Source organism: Scyliorhinus torazame, chromosome 4 (genome assembly GCF_047496885.1).
Source record: "Scyliorhinus torazame isolate Kashiwa2021f chromosome 4, sScyTor2.1, whole genome shotgun sequence".
NCBI lineage: Eukaryota > Metazoa > Chordata > Chondrichthyes > Carcharhiniformes > Scyliorhinidae > Scyliorhinus > Scyliorhinus torazame.
The window spans coordinates 157,712,486-157,737,897 of record NC_092710.1 but is presented as its reverse complement, the minus strand read 5'-3'; positions in this window follow the sequence as shown (position 1 = coordinate 157,737,897).

Sequence of the window (25,412 nt, the reverse complement as noted above, 5' to 3'; positions counted from 1 at the left end):
ACAGGACATGTGGGTATTACTGATTCAAAAAAAGCTGGTAGGTAGGGCGAGTGAAATGTTTGCATCACTACCGGAGGAGGTATCTGGGACGTATGAGGAGGTGAAAAAATCCATCTTAGGTGCATATGAACTTGTGCCTGAAGCCTACAGACAAAGATTTAGAAATTTAAGGAAAGAATTTGGTCAAACAAACATGGAGTTTGAAAGGCTCAAACAGAGTAATTTTGAGAGGTGGATAAGGGCTTTGAAAATAGACCAAACGTATGAAGCTCTCAGAGAAATTATGCTTTTCGAGGAGTTTAAAAATTCAATTCCTGATGTACTGAGAACTCATGTGGAAGAGAAGAGGGTTAAAACTGCGAGGTTAGCAGCAGAAATGGCAGATGAGTGTGAATTAGTTCATAAATCAAAGCTTGGTTTCCAACATCCTGTGAGGGATAGAAACTGGGGACATGAGAAATACTCAAGTGGTAAAGGTAAAGGTTACCTGATGGGAGATAATAAGGAGAGTCTACCGCAGATTAAAAAAGAAATCCAGGATGTGGAAAAGAAATGAAAAGTTTCAAATGTTTTCACTGTAATAAACTAGGCCATGTAAAGTAACAGTGTCGGTGGTTGAAGAAAAGCACTGGGAAGGCTGATGTGGTAAACCAGGATAAGACAGTGGGGTTTGTTGAAGTGGTAAAGGAAAGCCCAAGCGAAACAAAGGAGGTACAAAAGTTTGTCCAACCTGATCAAGAGGTGATTGATAAGAAGGTGCCAGATCTCTTTCAAGAATTTACTTGTGTGGGTAAAGTTTACTCATGTGTATAAGGAGGAGCAGGAAAAGAAGTCACAATTTTAAGAGATACGGGAGCTAGTCAAACTTTAATGGTAAGAGATGAGGAGTAATGTAGTTTGGGAAGAATATTGCCAGAAAAGGTGGTAATATGTGGAATTCAGGGTGAGAGGAGTAGTGTTCCATTATATAAGGTAAGGTTGGAAAGTCCCGTGAAGAGTGGTGAAGTGGTAGTAAGAGTAATAGAGAAACTATCTTGTCCAGGAATACAGTTTATCTTGGGTAATGATATAGCTGGATCGCAGGTGGGAGTGATGCCTACTGTGTTGGATAAGCCAGTGGAAAATCAGACAACTGAAGTGTTGAAGGACGAATATCCTGGGATTTTTCCAGATTGTGTAGTAACAAGGTCACAGAGTCACAGGTTAAGACAAGAGGAGACATCAAAGAGTGAAGATGAAGTTAAAGTGCAATTATCAGAAACGATTTTTGATCAGATGGTTGAAAAAGAACAAGAACAGGTGGAGGATGAGGCGGATATTTTTAGTTCAGGAAAATTGGTGGAGTTACAACAGAAAGATGTAGAAATAAAACGGATATATCAGAAAGCATACACGGAAGAGGAATTTGAGTGTATACAAGAGTGTTATTACAGTAAAAGTGATGGCTTGATGAGAAAATGGAGACCTTTACATATGCAGGTGGATGAAAAGTGGGCAGACATTCATCAAGTAGTATTGCTGGTAGGGTATAGAAAGGAGGTGTTACGAGTTGCAAATGAGGTACCAGTGGGAGGTCATTTGGGAATAAGGAAAACTCAAGCTAAATTCCAGAAACAATTTTATTGGCCTGGACTACATAAAGATGTAGTTAAATTTTGTCAATCATTCACACATGTCAAGTGATAGGGAAACCTCAAGCAGTGGTAAAACCAGTGCCCTTAATACCCATTCCAGCATTTGAGAAACCTTTTACAAGTGTCCTAATTGATTGCATAGGACCGCTTCCTAAAACGAAAAGTGGGAATCAATATCTTTTGATGATAATGGATGTATCTATGCGGTTTCCAGAGGCCATTCCAGTACGTAATATTACAGCTAAAAAGATTGTGGCGGAGTTAGTTAAATTCTTTTCCAGATATGGACTACCCACAGAAATACAATTGGATCAAGGATCAAATTTTACCTCAAGGTTACTCAAAGAAGTTATGGATAGCTTAGGAATAAAACAATTTAAATCAACTGCGTACCATCCAGAATCACAGGGAGCATTAGAAAGGTGGCATCAGACATTAAAGACAATGTTGAGGGCTTATTGTCAAGATCATTAAGAGGATTGGGATAAAGGAATTTCATTCGTACTGTTTGCAATTAGGGGTGCACCTAATGAGTCAACCAAATTCAGTCCTTTTGAACTAATGTTTGTTCATGAGGTAAGAGGACCACTTAAATTGATTAAGGAAAAATTGATGAGTGAGAAGTCGGAACTTACATTATTGGATTACGTGCAAACTTTTAGGGAACGATTAAATAGAGTAGGTGAATTGGCTAGACAACATTTAAAAGTTGCACAAAATGTGATGAAACGGGTAGCGGACAAGAAATCCAAAGTTCTACTTTTGCCAGTGGGGATAAAGTTTTAGTGTCGTTACCAGTGGTAGGTAAACCTTTAAAAGCAAGGTTTTGTGGACCTTATCAGAATTGAAAGGAAATTAAGTGAGGTGAACTATGTGGTAAAAACACAAGATAGAAGGAAGACTCACCGAGTGTGGCATGTGAATATACTTAAAAGGTACTTTGAAAGGGAAGGAGAGAAAAAGGAGGAGGTTTTAATGATTCAAACTCAAAGTGACGAACCAAATCCAGATGACTGTGAATTTGACATACCTCAAATTAAATTGGAAAATGAGGATGTTCTTAAAAATTGGGTTAAATTGTTGAGTTACCTTCCAGAGGAAATAGGGACTGACCTGAAAGAGTTATTGATATCACATGGGCACGTTTGTAGAGATAAATTGGGAAGTACTAAAATGGCTATACGTGATGTAGATGTGGGAAATGCTGTTTCAATCAAACAACATCGATACACACTTAACCCTTTAAAATTGGCACAGGTTAACAAAGAGATTGAGAGTATGCTTAAAAATGGCATAATTGAAGTGGGTTGCAGCCAATGGAGCTCACCCATAGTGATGGTACCAAAACCAGACGGTACCCAACGGTGTGTGTGGACTATAGAAAGGCTAATGCAATTACAAGAACGGACTGTTATCCTATCCCACGTTTGGAGGATTGCATTGAGAAAGTGGGACAATCAGCTTCTATTTCCAAACTGGATTTACTTAAAGGTTACTGGCGAGTACCTTAATCCGAAAGGGCAAAGGAGATTCGGCTTTTGTGACTCCAGATGGTATATACTAATTCAAAGTTATGGCATTTGGCATGAAAAACGCCCCAGCCACATTTCAATGGTTAACTAACAAAGCCGTTTCAGGATTACCCAATTGTGTGGTATACATCGACGATCTGGTAATTTTCAGCCAGACATGGAAAGAACATTTAAAACATCTGATGGAGTTATTCGATCGACTTCAGGAGGCGGGTTTGGTGATAAAGCTAGCCAAAAGTGAATTTGGAAAAGCCCAAGTCACTTTCCTTGGCCATTCAATCGGACAGGTTCGAATGGTCACACGGGATGTGAAACCAACAGTTACTGAGAAGTTTCCGATACCCTTGAGACAAAGGGAAATAATGCGATTTCTTGGCATGAGTGGATTTAATCGAACATTTGTGCAAATGTTTTGTAGCGTGGTTGCTCTACTGATGGACTTAGCTGAAGAAACATCAAAAATTTCAGTGGACAGCAGACTTTCAACAGGCATTTGACTGCCTGTAAGCTGTGATAACCAATGCTCCTGTGTTGGAGAATTACAAGGGACTCTGATCAGATTGAACTAAAGTATCTGACTTTGAAGAGAAATGCCGAGGCGTAGAGAAATGGATGGATCATGCAGAGACCTTCTTGTTCAAAGAGACTGTCAATCGAGAAGGATTTCAGTTGGAGGAAGAAGAACAAAAATGGACTATATTATTATACCTGTTTGCGTGTGTTGTTTTTTGAAACGTAAAAGTATATTTACTGTGTGCATTTCTTAAAGGATAGTGAAAAGGTGAAAAATGAAACCATCTTGAAGTTGATGGTTTCTTTTTCTTGGGGGGAGCTGTCATGTGAGAGTACCTTTATGAAATGGATGTTTATAAATGAGTGTGTATATAAATATCTGTAGTGAGAGTACCTTTAAGAAATAGGTGTTTACTACTGCACTGATGTCAGAGAGTGTTGGAGCTGAAGCCAGAGAGAGCAGATGTACTGTTGATCTTTCTGCCATGAAAAGGTGTCATGTGAGAGTACCTTTACGAAATGAGTGTTTTTACAGAATAACTATTGTGGGTGTACCTTTAAGAAATGGGTGTTTATTACTGCAGTGATGTCAGAGAGTGGGTGGAGCTGGGCTGTCTGTCAGCTTTTCAATTTCGCTTGAGGCTTTTTGCTGCAGGGTGGGTTTGGTTTCATTTTAGTTTTGGAGAAGCTGCAATCACAACAGGATGTGTGTGAATCTCAGCTTATGAGTGTCCATTTGCTGATTTCAACGTGGTAACTATTCTCAGTTGTGAAGTTAAGCCTGATGTCTTTCTGTAAAAAGATGGTTTTAAGTCTTATGGATGTTAAAAGGAAAGCTTAAAGGATTACTTAGTGTTGTATTCTTTGGGGGTTGTATTTGAATTAATGGTTGCTAAGATGTTCACTATGTTTTAAAAAGGTTAACTTGAGTTCTTAGAATAAACATTGATTTGCTTTAAAAAATACTTTTCCATTTCTGCTGTACCACTGCTCTAGAGTGGGCCGTGTGCTCCCCATACCGCAATCTATTAAAAGTTGCGGGTCAGGTGAACTCCATGATACACTTTGGAGTTCTCCAAACGCTGGCCCATAACACTTGCTCCAGAAGGAGTGCAGCAAATGTTTACCAGATTAATTCCTGGTACGGCTGACGTATGAGGAGAGATCGAATAAGTTAGGTTTGTATTTGCTGGAGTTCAGAAGAATGAGGGAAATCTCATAGAAACCTATAAAATTCTAACAGGACTAGATAGGGTAGATTCAGGAAGGATGTTCCTGATGGTGGGTGTGTCCAGAACTAGTGGTCACAGTCTGAGGATGCGGGGTAGACCATTCAGGACAGCGATTAGGAGAAACGTCTTCACCCAGAGAGTGGAGAGCCTGCGGAATTTGTTACCACAGGAAGTAGTTGAGACCAAAACATTTCATGGTTTCAAGAAGCAGTTAGATATAGCACTTAGGGCGAAGGGGATCAAAGGATATGGAGGAAAGCGGGATTAGACTGTTGAGTTGGATGATCAGCCATTATCATAATGAATGATGGAACGGGCTTGAAGGACCGATTGGCCTCTTCCTGCAACTATTTTCGATGTTTCTATTTCCAAATTTCCTTTCAATTGACATCAGGGAGAGAATTGAGAGAGATGTAGAATGGACAACTGGTTCAATAACACCTGTTTAACAATATCGCTAAAAGCTATCTTAATTTAAACAACTAGAAAAACAGAACTGGCATACTGTGAGATACCAATGGCCTATCAGAAGTTACCTGGATTGAAGTCACAGGAATAAAGGCAATTAGTCAAAATGTAAATCAGGGAGAGCAACATGATAAATTGGTTGATTATTAGGTGACAACCGTATGATTACCCAACATGATCGGGGCATAGTAGGTCCAAATCCTGTTCCAGATTGCATCCACTCCCGCCATCAACACTATTATTTAATGACCTCTATTATTTAATGATCAAGATTTGAGCTTGATCACTGCGAGCCCAAACTGGTCAATGCAAGATCCTTAAAATGTCACCTTCCATTTGGTCAACAGCAAAATAGATTTGCACCCTATTGTGCTAATATTTAGCTGTTGAGCGGAAAAAGACCAACAGAAGTTCACAGCAGATATGGATCGTACAATATTCAAGATGGTAGCTGAAGGCAGAACACTGGTTTCATAGAATCACCACAGAGCAGAAGGCCCATCAATTCTGCACCAACCCTCCAAAAGAGCATGAGGCCCAATCCCCCATCCTATCCCCAGAACCCCATAACCCCACCTAACCTGCACATCTTTGGGCACTAAGGGACAATTTAGCATGGCCAATCAATCTAACCTGTACACCTTTGGACTGCAGAAGGAAACCGGAGCACCCGGAGGAAACCCACACAAACACGGTGAGAATGTGCAAACTCCACACGAACAGTCAACCGAGGCCAGTATTGAACCTGGGTCCCTGGTGCTGTGAGGCAGCAGAGCGAACCATTGAGCCACCATAACCTGCTTTCCAAGAAAATTGCGAGGTTGATTGATTAATTTTATTTTAGTGGCTATATATTTGCATTGTGTGCAATCCACTGGGATTACCAGATGGATTAGCTATCAATGAGGGAACAGTATCCCATGAAGGATTTGACCATTCCCTGCAAAGCATCACCACGTGGTGAGGCCCAACTTCAAATATGTATTGGCACCTTGACCGCCACTGAGTTGCTACCAGCTACACTGTCAGCAGCCTGTATTCTGGAGCCTTGATAAATTTTGCGAACAATCAGCACTGGTGGTTTTAGTTCCTTAGGTACCTCATCACCAACTGCACCCTGCACTTAACACATGAGGCAAATAATAGGCCTCAGGCATGCATTCCGTACAATATAAGGTCCAATATCTGAACTGCTACAGTCACCGCAGGCCACTTTATCAGCACTTATGTGTGCATTCTCTGTACTAGTCATGTACTTTTGACGAATTAGGCTTCACAAGAGCAAACATTGGAACACTTTTTCAAACCTACAAAATAGTGAAACTCCCCAGGTCACAGAGATATATTTAAAAATAAACCCAAACATGCCAAATACATAAGAATTGGTAACACAGATGCTGATTATGTTACTAATAGCACGATACATAATGCATTTCCAACGCAGCTATGTTAATGGCAAGCCTTTCAACCAAATCAAGTCTTTCAACCAAATTGAACCATGATTTTCTTTGTGCTGTGCTCTGTTGACTAAGTCCTTTGATAATGAAATAAATCTTAGGAAGGTGATGGTGCAGTGGCAATGTCACTGGAGTAGTAAACCAGAGACTCAGGCTAATAATCTGGCAATACAGGTTCAAATCCCAATATGGCAACTTGTGGAATTCAATTAATGAGCCTGGAACTGAAAGCTAGCCTCATTAATGGTGACCATGACAACTATCATTGGTTGCTGTAAAAATCAGGTTCACTAATGTCCTTTAGGGTAGGAAAACTGCCATTCTTACCTGGTCTGGTCCATTTATGACTCCAACTCCACAGCAATGTGCTTGAATGCCAACTGCCCTCTGAAATTATCCAGCTGTTCAAGGGCAATTCAGGGTGAGTAATAAATGTTGGCCTTTCCCGCAATGCCAACATCCCATGAAAGAAAAAAAATCCTACAACTAGATATCGTATTATGTTTGGTAATTCACTTAATTTTTTATTGTAAAAATATAAATCTTAAACACCCTAAACAACAAACAGACTGGTACCCATTGTTGACCTTTTACCCTTTATGTGAACCACAATCTGTTTCTTATATTGACCAGATGACCTCACAACCAGTATGTTAGCTCAAAAACACAGTTTATTAATAACACAAGACTTGTATCTTTATGCAATAATACACTTGGCTCCGTACTAAACTACACCTAACAACTAAGATGACCTTTACTTAACTTTGAGTGACGGTCACTGTGCGAGATAAGGCCTTTATCCTGGTCCACGTGGTCAGTTGGAAGTTGTTGTGTTCGCCTCAGCTGGGCTCGTCCTTCAAGAATGGTCGCGGGTCCTTGAACTTGGTTGTCCTGCTGCAGTTGGTCGCACACAGGCCGGTCCCAAAAGAGACCGATCCCTCGTGCGCAGGGCATTTTATCCTTTGTCTCTTTCGCGCCCTTTTGGGTGGACCTTACTCCAGGTCCAATGGATCAATAGGGTTTTGATTATTGTCCCAGGCACGTAGGCCTTTCCAAATAAGGGGGGGGGTGGCGCCGGTTAGTCTGCTATCGTTGATGGTCCTTAATGTGAATGCTATTGGCTTGGGGCAAATGGCAATTGATTCTTAATGGATACAAGTTTCAGTCAAGTCTGGTTTCTTTGCACAATACACAGAGGCTGTGTACCTGTCTGTGTCCCAAATTGACCACAATTCCCATGGTCCTTTGCAGGTGGCCATTTTACATGGCTACATTCCATCCTTTTGATCCTGAATGCGAAGCGTAGTGGATCACTGTCTTGATCCCGTAGTCCACCTTGTCAAGCCGGCCACTGGTCAGACAGTTCAGGTCCTACTCTACTCTGTCCTAGACTTCATTGTACAATTTTACCTAATACCTTATCACATACATTCTTTAAAACAATTCACTGAAACTGGCTATTTTATATCTAAATTAAATTCATATAAATTAATTAAACTTAAATTCATACTAAACGGTTGGTTGCCAACTAAACATTCTATGCTACACTCATGCTGCTGTTTTTACATAAAGAACTTGGGCGAAATTCTCCGGAAACGGCGCGATGTCCGCCGACTGGCGCCCAAAACGGCGCAAATCAGACGGGCATTGCGCCGCCCCAAAGGTGCGGAATGCTCCACATCTTTGGGGGCCGAGCCCCAACATTGAGGGGCTAGGTCGGCGCCGGACGAATTTCCGCCCCGCCAGCTGGCGGAAAAGGCCTTTGGTGCCCCGCCAGCTGGCGCGGAAATGACATCTCCGGGCGGCGCATGCGTAGGAGTGTCAGCGGCCGATGACGGCATTCCCGCGCATGCGCAGTGGAGGGAGTCTCTTCCGCCTCTGCCATGGTGGAGACCGTGGTGAAGGCGGAAGGGAAAGCGTGCCCCCACGGCACAGGCCCGCCAGCGGATCGGTGGGCCCCGATCGCGGGCCAGGCCACCGTGGGGGCACCCCCCGGGGCCAGATCGCCCCGCGCCCCCCCCCCCCTCAGGACCCCGGAGCCTGCCCGCGCCGCCTTGTCCCGCCGGTAAGGTAGGTGGTTTAATTTACGCCGGCGGGACAGGCATTTTAGCGGTGGGACTTCGGCCCATCCGGGCCGGAGAATCGAGCGGGGGGGCCCGCCAACCGGCGCGATACCCACCCCCGCCGAATCGCCAGTGCCGGAGACTTCGGCAACCGGCGGGGGCAGGATTCACGCCAGCCCCCGGCGATTCTCCGACCCAGCGGGGGGTCGGAGAATCTCGCCCCAGATCTCTAACACAAAATCTACAAATCTTAAACAGCAGCCCCACATTCTTCCTTCTTATCACATTTCATCAGTACAGAGGTACAAAGGGTCAATTTAACAGCGGTTATCACAGTTTTCTTTTATAAGTTGTACATTCTTAGTAGAGCTCTCTTGGATTCCAAAGAGGGGGGCTCGAACTGTGTATATCGGGGGCCGGGAGGCTTTTGCCTTCCATTTACGGAGTTTGAATGTGAGAACTACACTATAGATTACTGCAATCAGGAGGAGGGTCCCTATTATGTATGAGAGTGGGTTCCATTTTACAATGCCTTCCCACCAGGTGGGGGTTTCGGTCTCCATCTCTAACAGTTGTGTGGTATCCTGACTGGAGGTGGTCTGTGGGTTTTGGTGCTCGGCGCTGGCTTAGGTCCTACTCTAATTATCTGTATTGCCAAATTACTTTTAGTGGGTTTCCCAGGACAATTTTGTCCGATTCTTATTGTGTTCCCTGCAATTTTATTTAAACATCCAATTTCGGGGCACCCTTCATTAGTAAATTCCCACCAATCCGGTTGCGCTAATGTAACATTCTGATGTGGACCCGTTGGGCTTTCTGTAAATTGTCTTTTGGTTATTGTACCCAAATATGGGGCAGGATTCTCCACCCCCACGCCCAAGTGGCCGCGCCGTCGTGAACGCCGTCGAGGTTCACGACGGTGCGGAACGGCCCCGGTCCCGACCGATTCAGGCCCTGACAATGGGCCAGTATCGGGGCCGCGTCATCTACACGCGACAGGCCTTGTCGCCCACGTAAAAGCAGCGCCGTATAGTTGACGCGGCCGGCGCCGCATAACGGACATCATCCGCACATGCGCGGGTTGGCCGGCACCAACCCGCGCATGCGTGGTTGACGTCCTCTCTAAATCCGCCCCGCAAGAAGATGGCGGACGGATCTTGCGGGGCCGCGGAAGGAAGGAGGTCCTCCTTCAGAGAGGACGGCCCGACGATCGGTGGGCACCGATCGCAGGCCACCCCACATCTGAGGTACGCCCCGGTGCAGGATCCCCCCTCGCCCCCCCACAGGCCGCCCGTCCAGCGTTCACACACCGCCCACGACTGCAGCGACCAGGTGTGGACGCCGCCGGGGGGAACCCGCCGTTTTGACCTGGCCGCTCGGCCCATCCGGGCCTCAGAATAGCGGGGGTGCCGGAGAATCGCCATTTTGGGTGTCGCCGGCAATTCTCCGGCCTGCGGTCCGCGAAACTCGACCGGGCCATTCCCGCCTCTTGGGAGAATCGCGGGAGGGCGTCGGACCAACGTCCCCGGAAATTTTGGCTGCCCAGGCGATTCTCCCAACCAGCGTGGGAGTGGAGAATCTCGCCCATGTTGCTTGTGTTCTTACGCACCCATAGGGTGCCACTCTCACATTCCCCTGCATCTGGGGGACGGTACCACAGACCGCCGGGCTGTGGAAAGTCTTCGGTATCTTGTGCTCGGAATCCGGTAAGTGCGAAAATTATCCAGACGACGATCATGGGGGCTGGGTTCATCCTGCGGTGTCTGGTTTCCGTGTAATCCTAGGGAATCAAGCATAGTATCATGCCAGTATCGTTAGTTAATATCTGTGTGTGTTAGTCTCTCTCTCATAGTTCCAATTTCCATTTATGATTGTCACCATGTGTGACTCCCCCATTTTGTTTTCAAAAAAATTTGGAGAGGAACTAATCCAAGTGTCTCAATTCAAATATTAAAGTGTCTCACAGCTTGTGTGGTCGAGGCGAGGTGTGTGCGGATGCTTTCTTCGACCATTCTCCATCTTTACTAGCAATCACAGGAGGTTGAGGCTTTGCTTAACCAGCCGAATTTCAGGGCGGCCAGTTTTATAGAGTTTCGTGCCAGGGGCTCAGAGGTAGCAGCAGTGATCAGCAACCATTGTGTTTTAAGTGTAAATTGCATTTGGAAGTGACCCGAAGGGGTCTGAGAGAATAGTGGAAGAAACAAGGGTTTAGATTTGGAGCGGGGAGGAAGATTCAAGACCTGCCCAAAGCAGCAAAGGGTGTAGTAAACCATTCCAGAGAGCATGATGTGAAATGTGGGGTGCGTGTGGGCCGCTGCGGGAGAAGAATGGGTGGGATCCCCGGGAAGGGCGGGGGTTAGTGCCGTTATTCCACTACCCGAGCGTGATTGACCGGATAATTTTGGGGCCCTCAGATAGGGCAGGGATCAGTGCCGTGACTTCCTACCTGGGTGACCGGGATGAAGAGGAAGAATTTGTAGTCGTATTGTAGTGTATTTAACTGCCATTGGTCAATAGACTGCATCTGACGGTTTAATCAGAAGAGTAGTTATGATTGTATAACCGAGTGTCGGGCCGACATAGATTGAAACCATGTTTTGGAGAGAAGAGGAGGTTAAAAACAAGAAGACGGGCAGGCTCCATCAGAAATTTGGACACCTTGGGCGAGAATCTCCGACCCCCCGCCGGGTCGGAGAATCGCCGGGGGCTGGCGTGAATCCCGCCCCCGCCGGTTGCCGAAGTCTCCGGCACCGGATATTCGGCGGGGGCGGGAATGGCGCCGCGCTGGTTGGCGGGCCCCCCCGCTCGATTCTCCGGCCCGGATGGGCCGAAGTCCCGCCGATAAGTTGCCTGTCCCGCCGGCGTAAATTAAATCACCTACCTTACCGGCGGGACAAGGCGGCGCGGGCGGGCTCCGGTGTCCTGGGGGGGGCGCGGGGCGATCTGGCCCCGGGGGGTGCCCCCGCGGTGGCCTGGCGCGCTATCGGGACCCACCGATCCGCGGGCGGGCCTGTGCCGTGGGGGCACTCTTTCCCTTCCGCCCCCGCCACGGTCTCCACCATGGCAGAGGTGGAAGAGACTCCCTCCACTGCGCATGCGTGGGAAACTGTCAGCGGCCGCTGACGCTCCCGCGCATGCGCCGCCCGGAGATGTCATTTCCGCGCCAGCTGGCGGGGCACCAAAGGCCGTTTCCGCCAGCTGGCAGGGCGGAAATTCCTCCGGCGTCGGCCTAGCCCCTCAATGTTGGGGCTCGGCCCCTAAAGATGTGGAGCATTCCGCACCTTTGGGGTGGCGCGTTGCCCGTTTGATTGGCGCCGTTTTGGGCGCCAGTCGGCAGACATCGCGCCGTATCCGGAGAATTTCGCCCCTGAATTCTTTGACAGTGTCCGTTTCTCATCATCTGGACACCTCAAATATTTGCGTGCACCAGTTCCGTTAAATCATTTCCCAGAAGGAGCTCATCGCTTAAATCATCACCTTCTCCTGGGTGCCAGACTCGTGGCTGCAGATTACGGGCGGTAGCCGCGTAGGCCTGTGGGTGGTCCGATTCGTCATGGCTTACCAATCTGTAGTAATTGTCACGTTGCCAAAAAGGAGTATCGGGGTTGTGGTGTGACGGAGGGTAGTCGGGAACTGGCGTACTGGAAGTGGAAGCAATGTTGCTGGGAGTGGGCGTGGGAAAAGTCGTTGGGAGGGGACGGTCGTACAAGGGGTCAGAAAAATCCAAGGCGTCGTTCCAGGGCCTAGGGTAGCTGATGGTGGGGAAGTCGCTAGGGATGATAGTCAAACCTGGGAGGCTCTCATCAGAGTCAACTTCGAGTTTGAAACCTGTGATTATGGGCGGAGTCGAAGGGAGAGTGTCGTCCGGAGGGGGGGAGAGTTGGAGTGGGCGTCGGGCTGGTCGTCAGTGGGCAGAGCGTCAGCCTCTCCCATTACCAAGGCTAAGTGGTGGGCGTGGCTACGTTGTGATCCGAGAGTTTGAGTTGGTTGATGTGGAACCAACCAGTGTTACCGTTGGGGTACGCTATCTTGTCCAGAGGGGCTTACTTTGTCAGAGATGGAGTAGGGGCCTGCGAATTTAGGGGCTAGGAGGGTACAATGAGATCATAACTTGCTGACCGACTGTATACTCTATGGGGTGAATCTTTTTCTCAAAGCTGGCTTTACGCTGCTTTTTCCTAGCACCTAGTCGAACAGCAGCAGCTAGTTGTGCTGCTTTAAAAAAATTTTTTAGAGTACCCAATTTTTTTTTTCCAATTAAGGGGCAATTTCGCATGGCCAAGCCACCTACCCTGCACATCTTTGGATTGTGGGGGTGAAACCCACACAGACACGGGGAGAATGCGCAAACTCCACACGGACAGTGACCCATGGCCAGGATTCGAACCTGGGTCCTCAATGCCGTAGGCAGCAATGCTAACCACTGTGCCACGTGCCGACCCCGTTGTGCTGCTTTAATGTTCTCTGTGACCTGTTGCACTGCTTTTTCGTGGGTGAGCGCAGTTACTGCGGGATTTGCCAAATCGAGCCCTAATAAATATTCAAGGCCTTTCATGGGTCTCCCTGTCATAAGGGTGTGGAGGGTGAAACCTGTGGAACTGGAAATTGTGTTCCTGATAATCATGAGAGCAAAGGGTAGTACCGTGTCCCAAGTGGAATTGTTCTGCTGGACCGTCTTCCTAATGGTTGTTTTTAAAGTGTGGTTCATGCGCTCTACCATGCCACTGGACTGGGGGTGGTAGGCTATGTGGAATTTCAGTTTGATACCGAAAATGGTCAGAGCGTTTTATATTACCCTGCCGGTGAAATGGGAACCTTGATCGGATTCAATGCTGCATGGAAGACCCCAGCGTGTAAAGATCTGTTGGGTCAAAATTTTAGCGGTGGTCTTTGCTGTGTTTGAACGTGTGGGGAATGCTTCAACCCATTTTGTAAATGTATCGATGACGACTAGCACGTTCTTGAAACCGTATCTGCAGGGGGGGGAGGGGACCAATGTAATCAATTTGCAGATTTGCCCAGGGGCCTTCATCAGGTCGGGTGTGTCTTAATTGTCCCTTCTTTGCAAATGTTCTGGATTGTACTGGGTGCAAATGAGGCAATTGTCGACATAATGTGTGACATCGCTTTTTAATTCGGGCCACCAGCACAAGGGTCTTAAATGGGCAATGGTTGTGTCTAATTCTCTGTTGTCCGTGTCCGTCATGGAATTGGTAGATTAACTGGTGGATGGGGACCACATAAATTCCGTCCTTTAACACTATTCCGTCCTGCATTGTGAATGTGTCCTTCCATTTATTATATGGGGCTGGGTAGGTGCCGTTTAGTACCTGTTTAAGGGAGTCGTCTGCTTTCTGTGCCTGAGATAAATCCTCAATATTGGTTTGGGAGACCTGGATTGAATGTATCTGATCACACTCGGTGGGGGGGGGGGGGGGTTGCCAGAAGTGACCAGTGCGTGATCCAGCTTTAGTTAAGGCGTCGGCCTTGCGATTCCCAGGGGGGAGGTGCGGTGATGGCTCTTTACTTTAATGATGCCGTATGTGCAGCTGGTGGCTTTTTTAAGTATATGTTTCAGGAGAGGGGCGGAGGGTAGGGGTTTTCCGTCGGCAGATACAAAATCTCGAGATTTCCATAGGGGAAGGAATTCTGTTAGACTGTTGCAAACATACAAGCTGGCTGAGTATGTCCGCAGGCGTTAGAAAGCAGTCTGGGTGATCAATTACATAAGCTATGGCCGCCAGTTCGGCTGCCTGCGAACCCAGGTGGCTGGGTAATTTTAAAGATACATCTTCTAGTGGGCGTCCCTGTGAGTCCTCCATGTAAACCCTGCATCCTGTGATTCTTATTCCATTCTCAACAGTGGAGGAGCCATCTACATAGATCTTTACTGTGTCTTGGGGACTTTGTGCCTCACCGTTTACAAGTGGTTGTAGCGATTTGGGAACAAAGGGTCCTGTGGAGTGTGTGGCTGCAATTATCTTGCATTCCTGTGGGGTCCCTGCGTATTGTAAATTGTCTGCTAAGAACGTGGGGGCTGATGCGACCATTAATTCACACGAGACAGAGAGTTGAAGTGAACAGTGGCTTTAAACAACTAGAACAGTGCCTGCCTGCAACTGATCTGCAATTTTTAAAAAAAAAATTTAAATATATTTATTAAAGTTTTTTAACATAATTTTTCTCCCTTACAAACAATAACCCCCCCCGTAACAAAAAAAATGAGAAATCGCGCAGAGCAAGATATATAGATGACAAGATGATATATTTACACAGCTTTGTACACTGGCCCTCACCCGTACGTTCCAGTTTCCCCAACCCTTCATGTTATCTCTTGCTCATCCACCCTCCCAGACAGTCCCCCCTTTCCCCCCCCTCCCCCCCCCCCCCAGGACGTCCCCTCCACCACCGCCCCCCCCCCCCAAGGTTGCTGCTGCTGCTGACCAACCTTCCTCTAACACTCCGTGAGATAGTCTAGGAACGGTTGCCACCACCTGTAGAACCCCTGCGCAGACCCTCTCAAGGCGAACTTAATCCTCTCCAACTTTATGAACCCAGCCATATCATTTATCCAGGCCTCCAGGCTGGGGGGCTTCGCCTCCTTCCACATTAGCAAGATCCTTCGCCGGGCTACTAGGGATGCAAAGGCCAGAATGCCGGCCTCTTTCGCCTCCTGCACTCCCGGTTCGTCCACTACTCCAAATATAGCCAGCCTCCAGCTTGGCTTGACCCGGACTTTCACCACCTGAGATATTGCTCCCGCCACTCCTCTCCAGAACCCCTCCAGTGCCGGGCATGACCAAAACATATGGACATGGTTCGCCGGGCTCCCTGAGCACCTTCCACATCTGTCCTCTACCCCAAAGAACCTACTCAACCTCGCCCCCGTCAAGTGCGCTCTGTGGACCACCTTAAATTGTATCAGGCTGAGCCTGGCACACGAGGAGGAGGAATTAACCCTACCTAGGGCATCAGCCCACAGACCTTCCTCGATCTCCTCCCCCAGCTCCTCCTCCCATTTACCCTTCAACTCTTCTACCAGCGCTTCCCCCTCTTCTTTCAACTCCTGGTGTATTTCCGACACCTTGCCCTCCCCGACCCATACACCCGAGATCACCCTATCTTGAACTTCTTGTGCCGGGAGCAACGAGAATTCCCTCACCTGTCGCCTCACAAAAGCCCTCACCTGCATATATCTAAAGGCATTTCCCGGGGGTAACTCGAACTTCTCCTCCAGTGCCCCTAGGCTCGCATACGTCCCGTCAATGAACAGGTCCCCCATTCTTCCAATCCCCGCCCGATGCCAGCTCTGGAACCCCCCGTCCATCTTCCCCGGGACAAACCGGTGGTTACCCGATCGGGGACCACACCGATGCTCCCATTGCACCCCAATGCCGTCTCCACTGGCCCCAGATCCTTAGCGTTACCGCCACCACCGGGCTCGCGACTGATCTGCAATGCGAGCCGCCTACAGCTGCTCTTTATACCTCCCCACAAGGGGGCGGAGCCAGGGGCGGAGCACCAACATGATACAATCGGTGTAGTACAGTACAATGGTCCATAGGTGGGTCCACATGGGTAACAGCGTGGTATAATGTACAGTGGTGAATGGTTACTATAATACGTACACCACATAGGTCTTGGTGCGTTTCACAGAAATATCCCTGCCTTGTAAGAATAGTGTTCAGCGAGCTGCTCTGATCTGACGATCTGAAGCATCCTTTAGTTTGCCGTCTAACAACAGTTGGGTGGGGGTGTGCTCGGTTAATATCGTGACTGGCTTGAGGCCCGTAATGTAGGCAAAGTACTGGACTGCCCAGTAGACTGCAAGCAAGTGTCGTTCACAGGCAGAAAATCCTTGTTCGACGGGGTCTAAAACTCTAGAGGCATCGGCTACCGGTCCTAATCGGTCGTGGTGTTCCTGTAGGAGCACTGCTGAGAGGGTTCGGTCAGTGGTTGCTACCTCTGTGGCATAGGGCAAGTCGGGGTCGGGAGCTGTGCCTAGGGCGCGTTTTAAATCATCTATGGTGTTGGTGTGCTGGGGAAGCCAATTCCATGTGGTGTTCTTTTTCAGAAGCTCTGAGAGCGGGGCGGCTTTGGTGGCAAAACTATCGATGTAATTTCTACAGAATCTCAGTAAACATAGAAATGAGTGGAGAACACTTACATTACGGGGCAAGGGCAAGTTCACAATGGAGTCAATTAGGTTTTATTCAATTTCATGTTTGCCGTGGGTAATAATGGTGTCTAAATAAAGTACCTTTTCCCTCAATATCTGTGCCTTTTTGGGGTTTACCTTACATCCGATAGACTGGAGCAGGGTTAGTAATTCGGCCAATAGAGCCACGTGCTCTTCCCTGGTGTCGGTTTGCAGGAGCAGGTCGTCTACATACTGAATCAGGCATTCGGGGCGGGAGAATCTGGAAAGACCAGCAGCTAGCTGTCTGTGGAAAATGGAGGGGGAATTATGGAAGCCTTGGGGGAGACACGTGCACATGTACTGCCGTCCTTGAAAAGAGAATGCAAATTTGTACTGGCAAGCCCAATCGAGGGGAATGGACCAAAATCCATTGCTGATATCCAGCACGGTGAAATACTTTGCTTGTACTTCCTGCTTAAGCATGGTCGCGGGACTTGTGGCAACAGTGGGGGCTGTTAAAGGGGTAACTTTGTTTAGTTCGCGGTAGTCAATGGTAAGTCGCCATGAACCGTCTGGTTACTTTACGGGCCAAATCGGGGCATTATTAGTGGAAGCTACAGGTCGAATCACTCCTTGTTTAAAGAGACTGTTAATTACCTTTAAAATTTCACCCTCAGCCTGCTATGGAAATCCATACTGTTTCTGTGATTTGGGGTCGGGACCTGAGATCATAATCGTACCTGGAATGTGCCCTCAGTCGTGCTTGATTTGGGCAAATGCACCTTTGTGTGTGGCTAATACCCGTCTAATGGTGTCGTCTGTGCTAATTGCAGAAGGATTAAACCAATAGTCCCCTACTGAGTGTGGTAGTACCAGGTATTGCGGTACCTAAGAGGCTGATGACCATTGGTTATTCCCAGGAGACTACCATTGGCTGTATTACGTAGCTCTGCCCTGAAGGCGGAGTATAAGAGATGATGCCGTCCCAGCAGCCTTCACTTTCTGTACCGAAGCTGCTGGGGAACAAGTTCTAGTAGATTAAAGCCTTCAGTTATGAAATCACTTTGTCTTGAGTGTAATTGAGCGCGCATCAATTTAATCTACTAGATTTAAGATGGAAGGATGGATCTCCGAATCAAACCGGAGTGCCTTCAACTCAGCCCCCACGCGGAGAACTCGGCTGCAATATTTAAACACTGGCTGGCGTGCTTTAAAGGCTACCTGGAGACGGCTGGAGGCACCCCCTCAGAAGGACAGAAAATGCATCTCCAGCGCTCAAGGGTCAGCCCTGGGATCTACATCCTTATCGAGGAGACGGAGAACTATGATGCCGCGATCGAACTGTTGGAAGGACATTATATCCGCCCTGTAAACCAGGTCTACGCACGTCACCTGCTTGCTACGAGACGACAAAGCCCCGGGGAATCGTTGGAAGATTTCTACCGGGCGCGACTGGTGCTGGGCCGAAAATGTGGTTGCCCGCAAGTTTCAGCGAGCAAGCACACGGAACTTTTAATCAGGGATGCTTTCGTAGCCTGGTATGAGCTCCTCAGATATCCGTCGAAGACTGCTAGAAAGGGACACCCTGGGACTTAGAAAGGCACGGTCCCTGGCAGGGTCCATGGACGTTGCCTACAAAAACGCGCAGTTCTATGCGCCCGACTGCGCGGTGGCCCCCTGGGCTGCGTGCCATCCCGCAGCGGCAGCCTCACAGACCTTCCCCCTGACCCCGCTGGCCTGCGCTGCGAGACGGCCCGCTAACGGCGCCGGGCCCCGCTGTTTCTTCTGCGGGCAGGCGAATCATCCCCGCCCGCGCTGCCCGGCCCACACCGCCACCTGCAAAGGGTGCGGCAAGAAGGGCCACTTTGTGGGGGTCTGCCTGTCCCGCACCGTGGTCGCGGTCTCCAGCAACTCCGGACCGCCGCGGCAACCCCCCCTTCAGGCCCTGACCGCCCAGCGCTCACCACCACCCCCCCTATCCTAGCGCCACGTGCGACCCACGGGCCATCTTGCCCCTCGGACATCATGCTGGACGGGTGGGCGCCGCCATTTTGTCCAGCGCCGCCGCCATCTTCTTCATCCCCGGACAACATGTGCGACCCATGGGTGACGCCACCTTGGATGGGGCCGCAGGCCCCCAGCACAACCGACTACACGCTGCCCGATCAGAACTCGGAACTGCTTCATCTGGCCTCGGTGACACTGGACCAAAGTCGCCCCGGACACTCGCAACAGCTACAACGACGGTCCTCATCAACGGCCACGAGACGTCTTGCCTGATTGACTCTGGGAGCACGGAAACCTTTGTTCACCCTGACAAGGAAAGGCGCTGTTCACTTGTAACCCACCCTGTAAATCAAAGGATCTCCCTGGCCTCCGGGTCACACTCGGTGGAGATAAAAGGGTTCTGACTAGCGAACCTCACTGTCCAAGGCAGGAAATTCGACAATTTCCGCCTGCATGTCCTGCCGCATCTCTGCGCGGCTACCCTCCTGGGGCTGGACTTCCAATGCCATTTGCAAAGCCTGACCTTTAAATTTGGCCGCCCTATACCTCCCCTTACTGTCTGCGGCCTCGCGGCCCTTATGGTCGACTTGCCTTCCCTGTTTGCGAACCTCACCCTGGATTACAAACCCGTCGCCACCAGGAGCAGGCGGTACAGTGCCCAGGACTGGACCTTCATGAGGTCAGAGATCTGAAGGCCGCTGAGGGAAGGGGTCATCGAAGCGAGCAACAGTCCCTGGAGAGCTCAAGTAGTGGTGGTAAAGACCGGGGAGAAGCATAGGATGGTCATTGACTACAGCCAGACCATCAACAGGTTTACGCAGCTGGACGCGTACACTCTCCCCCGTATAGCCGACTTGGTAAACAGGATTGCACAATACAAGGTCTTCTCCACGGTGGATCTCAAGTCCGCCTATCACCAGCTACCCCTCCGTAATAGTGACCGCAAGTACACTGCCTTCGAAGCAGATGGGCGGCTCTATCAATTTTTAAGAGTTCCCTTTGGCGTCACTAATGGGGTCTCGGTCTTCCAGCGAGAGATGGACCGAATGGTTGGCCGGTACAGCTTACGCACAACGTTCCCGTATCTGGATAACGTCACCATCTGCGGCCATGACCAGCAGGACCACGACACCAACCTCCGCAAATTTCTCCAGACCGCGAAAATCCTTAACCTGACATACAATAAGGATAAATGCGTGTTTAGCACCGACCGTCTAGCCATCCTAGGCTACGTAGTGCGAAATGGAGTTATAGGCCCCGACCCTGAGCGCATGCGCCCCCTTATGGATTTCCCCCTCCCTCACTGCCCCAAGGCCCTGAAGCGCTGCCTCGGCTTTTTCAGCTATTACGCAGAGTGGGTCCCCAACTACGCAGACAAAGCCCGTCCCCTAATCCAGTCCACAACCTTCCCCCTGTCGACGCAGGCCCGCCAGGCCTTCAGCCGCATCAAAGCAGACATTGCAAAGGCCATGATGCGTGCCATCAACGAGTCCCTCCTCTTCCAGGTCGAGAGTGATGCGTCCGACGTAGCTCTGGCGGCCACCCTCAACCAAGCGGGCAGGCTCGTGGCTTTCTTCTCCCGTACTCTCCATGCTTCCGAAATTTGCCATTCCTCAGTCGAAAAAGTGGCACAAACAATAGTAGAAACTGTGAGACATTGGAGGCATTACCTGGCCGGCAGGAGATTCACTCTCCTCACGGACCAACGGTCGGTTGCCTTCATGTTCAATAATGCACAGCGGGGCAAGATTAAAAACGACAAGATCTTGCAGTGGAGGATAGAACTCTCCACCTTCAACTACGAGATCTTGTACCGTCCGGGAAGTTAAACGAGCCTCCTGATGCCCTGTCCCGCAGCACTTGCGCCACTGCACAAGTGGACCGCCTCCGAGCCCTCCACGAGGACCTCTGCCACCCGGGGGTCACTCGTTTCTTCCACTTCGTCAAGACCCGCAACCTGCCCTACTCCATCGAGGAAGTCAGGACAGTCACCAGGGACTGCCAAATCTGCGCAGAGTGCAAACCGCACTTCTACCGGCCAGAGAGGGCGCACCTGATAAAGGCTTCCCATCCCTTTGAACGCCTCAGCATGGATTTCAAAGGCCCCCTCCCCTCTACCGACCGCAACACGTACTTCCTGAACATGATTGACGAATACTCCCGGTTCTCTTTCGCCAGCCCCTGCCCAGACATGACCACAACCACCGTCATCAAGGCCCTCCAGGGTATCTTTACACTGTTCAGTTTCCCCGCGTACATACACAGCGATAGGGGGTCCTCCTTTATGAGCAACGAGCTGCGTCAATTCCTGCTCAACAAGGGCATCGCCTCGAGCAGGCTGACCAGTTACAACCCCCGGGGAAACGGGCAGGTAGAGAGGGAGAACGGAACGGTCTGGAAGACTATTCTACTGGCCCGACGGTCCAGGGATCTCCCATTCTCCCGCTGGCAAGAAGTCCTCCCGGTGGCCCTCCACACCATCCGGTCGCTGCTCTGTACAACTACAAATCAGACACCCCATGAACGTCTCCTTGTTTTCCCCCTAGGAAGTCCTCCTCCGGGACCTCGCTCCCAACCTGGCTAGAGACACCCGGACCCATCCTGCTTCGGAAGCACGTGCGGGCGCACAAGTCGGACCCGTTGGAGAGGGTCCACCTGCTGCATGCCAACCCCCAGTATGCCTGTGTGGCGTTCCCTGACGCCGACAAGGTATAGTCTCCCTTCGGGACTTGGCGCCCGCCGGAACCCCACGCGCACCCAAACCATTGCCCCCGCCCCCCACAGCACCTCACTGGAGGGTCAGTACTCCCGTCGCTCCTGCCTTGGCCCGCCCACCCACCGACGCCCCCTACAGGCGCTCCCCCCCCGGTGTCAACCTTTTGCCCCAACAGCGCCGCCTCAGGGTGACGAAGCTGCCAGGGAGGACGAAACCACGCTCCCGGAGTCGCAACTACCGGGACCCCCACCAGAATCAACACCGAAGCCCAGACACTCCACAAGGACGACCAGGCCACCCGATCGACTGATTGCTTCTCTGTGACTTTAACTGTGAACTTTGTAAATATCCTCAACAGCACGGTACCTCCATACCTGATCATACCATGTTAAAGGCGACTGTTACCACTGGCCACCACCCCGCTGGACCCTTTTTTAACAGGGGGTGAATGTGGTAGTACCAGGTATTGCGGTACCTCAGAGGCTGATGACCATTGGTTAGACCCAGGAGTCTACCACTGGCTGTTGTTACATAGCTCCGCCCTGAAGGCGGAGTATAAGAGATGGTGCCATCCCAGCAGCCTTCACTTTCTGTACCGAAGCTGCTGGGGAACAGGTTCTAGTAGATTAAAGCCTTCAGTTATGAAATCACTTCACCTTGAGTGTAATTGAGCAAATCCTGTTTTCGTAATCTCCCACTGAGAGTGTGGCGGGGGCTCTAGCTGTCATGGACATTCGCCAGACACACTTGTTTACGGGGTCGAAGGAGAGGAGATCATAAAGTCTATGCCGAGGATGCAACGCTCGCCCCATGCATAACGTAAACGCACTTAGAACTCCCTCGATTGACGGTGTCCAGAGTCTACAACATGGGTCTGTGACACGCGCTGGGATAACGTCGGAAGACCGGTAGTCACAGGCACAGTCTGGGGACAAGCAGTTTATTTTCTTTGGGACACAGGCGGATCCCGAACCACACTAAACTCCGCAAACCTATTCCAATAAACATCCTGGCCCACCACAGATACCATCACACTCAATGGATTCACAGGCCACATGCAAGAGGGATACAATACAGCTCCTATATCCATCCAAATAGGAAACGTAGCCACTACCCACCCCATTGTTCTAGTAGACCTACCCCCGACTACGGAACATATCCTCGGCATAGACTTTATGAACTCCCTCGGCATCCTAGGCATAGACTTTATGATCTCCTCTCCTTCGACCCCGTAAACAAGTGTGTCTGGCGAATGTCCATGACAGCTAGAGCCCCCGCCTTTACTCGCAGACCCCCAGCACCGCTCAAGGACTGCCTCAAGCAGCAGCTGCAAGACCTCCAGGACCAAGGAGTGCTCTCCAGAGTGACGGAACCAACCGACTGGGTCAGTTCCATGGTGTGCGTAAAGAAGCCTTCCGGCGAGCTCCGGATCTGCATTGACCCAAAGGATCTGAATCGCAACATAATGAGGGAGCATTACCCTATCCCCAAGCGCGAGGAGATCACGTGCGAGATGGCTCAGGCCAACATCTTCACCAAACTTGACGCCTCGAAAGGATTCTGGCAAATTCAACTAGACAGGTCCGGCAGAAATCTGTGTACCTTTAATACCCCGTTTGGCAGATATTGCTACAACAGGATGCCGTTTGGGATTATATCGGCATCAGAAGTATTCCACCGGATCATAAAGCAAATGATGGAGGGCATTGAGGGTGTTCGCGTCTATGTTGACGACATCATCATTTGGTCCACCACCCCGCAGGAGCATATCAGTCGCCTCCAGCGCCAAATGTTCCTTCGGCCAGACGGAACTCAAGTTCCTAGGGGACCACATCTCCCGGTTGGGTATGCGGCCGGATGCGGACAAGGTGGCAGCCATCACGGCCATGCAGAAGCCAGTGGATAAGAAGGCGGTCTTCCGATTTTTGGGCATGGTCAACTTCCTGGGGAGGTTCATCTCCATCCTTGCCTCCCATACCACAGCTCTCCGGAACCTGGTCAGGAAGACGACAGACTTCCAATGGCTTCCCGCCCACGAGCGCGAATGGGAGGAGCTTTAGACCAAGCTTACCACAGCCCCGGTATTGGCATTTTTTGATCCCACGAAGGAAACAAAAATTTCAACAGATGCCAGCCAATCCGGCATTGGGGCGGTGCTCCTGCAACGCAATGAGGCCTCATCATGTGCCCCCGTTGCATATGCGTCACGTGCCATGACCCCCACGGAACAGCGCTACGGCAGATCGAAAAGGAGTGCCTGGGCCTGTTGACTGGGGTCGACAAATTTCATGATTACGTTTACGGCCTCCCCAAATTCACTTTCGAGACCGACCATCGCCCGCTGGTCAACATTATACAAAAAAACCTGAATGATATGACCCCCCTCGCCTCCAGCACATTCTGCTTAAACTCCGGCGGTACGATTTCCAGCTCCTATACACCCCGGGCAAGGACCTGATCATAGCCGACGCCCTATCCAAGGCAGTCAACACCCCGTGTGACCCAGAGGGGTTTGTCTGCCAGGTTGACGCCCATGTAGCCTTCACGGCCTCCAATTTGCCGGCCACGGGTGAACGCCTTATCCACATCCACTGCGAGACTGCGGCTGACCCCCTACTACAGCGTGTTATGCGCCACATGACGGACGGGTGGCTCAAGGGCCAATGCCCGCAGTTCTGCAATATCAGAGAAGATCTGGCAGTGGTCAATGGTATCCTCCTGAAGGTGGACCGTATCGTGATCCCGCCTAGCATGCGCCAGCTCGTTTTGGAACAGCTGCACGAGGGCCATCTTGGCATGGAAGAGTGCCGACGGAGGGCCCGAGAGGCTGTGCACTGGCCCGGCATTGAGTTGCTTCCTGAAGTCCGCATCCTGGAAGGCAGACGTGTCCTCTGGAGAGAGAGAGTGTACTCGTTGAACGAGGTCTAGGAGTTTGCACGCCTGTGCCCCTAGCAGAGAGTCCTTTGAGGAGCCCACGATCTCAAAGAGTTGTGCGTCACTTCGAGTTGGCATGAACCGGTAGCAGGAATGACGTTGCCATTGTAGTCCACTAGTTGGCAGGTTGACGGAAGAATGGTTGGTTTAACCCCAAGGGTCTGAAAGTCTGACCACGCTAGGAAATTAGCGGAAGCACCAGTGTCCAGGTGGAATCGTATCTGGGATCGGTTGACCGTCAGGGTGGCACACCACTCGTCGTCTGGATCAATGCTGTGCACCGACAGCGGCTGGTGGTTTTGATTCAGGGACAGCCTGTTCTTTGTTATAACAGCGACTTGAAAAGGCTCCCTCGGGTCCTCGGTCGGAATCGGACTCGGTGAACGTGGGTTGAATTGCCCGAACGTTCCTGCAAGGCTGGCTGAAGTGATGCGAATTGGCAGGCTGAGCTGCTCGACAGCAGGCAGCATAGTGGCCAAGTCTGCCACATCGTAGGCATTGTTGCGATTTTGCAGGACATTGCTGCTTTAAATGGGTGGAGCCACAGTTGCCGCACGTCGTGACGTCAGTACGCTCGTTGCACCACCGCGCATACGCAGTGCGGTCCTGCGTGGTGCGCGCCTGTGCATTACGTTACTCCACGTCACCATCCCCTCGTTTGGCACGTACAAGCGCGGGAGGCCGCGAAAAGCGCGCGAAATGGCCGCCCTCATCCA